This window comes from Echinops telfairi, unplaced genomic scaffold (assembly GCF_000313985.2).
Source record: "Echinops telfairi isolate 266 unplaced genomic scaffold, ASM31398v2 ScPeMD7_5804;HRSCAF=6672, whole genome shotgun sequence".
Taxonomy (NCBI): Eukaryota; Metazoa; Chordata; class Mammalia; order Afrosoricida; family Tenrecidae; genus Echinops; species Echinops telfairi.
Window position 1 is genome coordinate 20342 of NW_022109703.1, and position 1492 is coordinate 21833.

The 1492-nt window shown below is 39.3% G+C and overlaps 1 pseudogene; it reads left to right on the forward strand.

The window, feature by feature from the left end:
* LOC101658647 overlaps positions 1 to 1492 on the forward strand; it is a 5780-nt pseudogene that overhangs the window by 659 nt on the left and 3629 nt on the right.

A 1492-nucleotide genomic window follows, 5' to 3' on the forward strand; every position in this document is an offset into this window, starting at 1 on the left:
TAAATTTTAAAAACCACATGCCAAAGATTGTGCAGATAGCATAGGGCCAAGCATTCCTTTGCTCTGTTATAAAATTGCCATGAGTTTAAGCCAACTCAAAGGCAACTAATGCCAACAATATTTTCTTTGGTCTGTTCAAACCTTCTGGATTTTGAAAATGTGGTTGTCTTCTTTTAAAATTTTGAACGTTTTAAAATATTCTAGATATAAGTGCCTTATGAAATATGTTTTTTGCAGCTATTCCCTTCCAGTTGTAGTTCTTCTCTTTAAAGGGTGTTGCTAAGAATAAATGAGAGTAATCTCAACTCAGTGCCTAGGCTTGAGAGTGTGAGAAGAGAAGAGCTAACTTGGGGCATACTGGAGTATCATAACTATGCAATGAAAATCAGTCAATTTTATAAAACACATTGCTGCTTCTATTGCCTGGGCTGCAGTGCATGGGGCTGATGTAGAATTACAAAAAATCAATCCAGCAAATTATAGCAAACTTGATTACTTGATTGTAAAACTTGAAATTCCTTTTACTGGGAGATTCCTGACAATGGAAATAGCACCTGGGCAATGCTAATTTACTGTAAATGCAGTGAATTAAATGGTAAGTTGGTATTCAGTAAATGAAATCAACTTCAGAGAGAGAAGCTGTTGCTTCAAACATGCCTTTTTAGTTTTAAGAGCCCTCAAGCGGCTGCTCTTAGGCATATACATGTGAGTAGGTGCCCATTAACCTCTGGAGAACGTGTCTGCATTGGTTTTCTAGGGTTGGTGTGCAAATGTCCACAAATCTGTGTCTTAACCACAGAAATAGCCATGCTTCCTTCAAAGGCTCTAGAGCAGTGGTTCTCAACCTATAGGTCGCGACCCCTTTGGGGGTCAAATGATCCTTTCACAGGGGTTTCCCGATTCATAACTGTAGCAAAGTTACAGTTACGAAGTAGCAACGGAAATAATTTTATGGTTGTGGGGTCACCACAACATGAGGAACTGTATTAAAGGATCATGGCATTAGGAAGGTTGAGAACCACAGCTCTAGAGGAAAATTCTCCCTTGCAAATTCTGTGGCGTGATTTATATTCCAGAACTTCTCATGGCTGGCCTTCCTCTGGAATCTTCTTTGTTGCTTGCTTCTTCTCCAGCCTTCTTCTCCCAGACCTTTATTGATTTATTCTAAAGGAATTTCTTAACCATTCACTTAGAAATCTTTATCTCTGGGTCTACTTCCAGGGAACAGGACAAAACAGAAGGATAAATTATTGACACCACCTCTGTGGAAAATGGACCATAAATCGACCAAGATTTTCCAGGAAATAGGCAGACTGCCTCCCAGATTTATTGACCTGGGAGAAGAGATGTTAGGATATTTATTTCTTGTCTTCGGTCTCTTTTTTTCATTAAAGTTTGGGCCCTGGTACTATTAACTCTTCTGTATTTACAGTGAAGACTCTCTGTGCTGCTGGAAAGAGAGGCTTCCAAGGCACCATAGAGTAACCCTAAA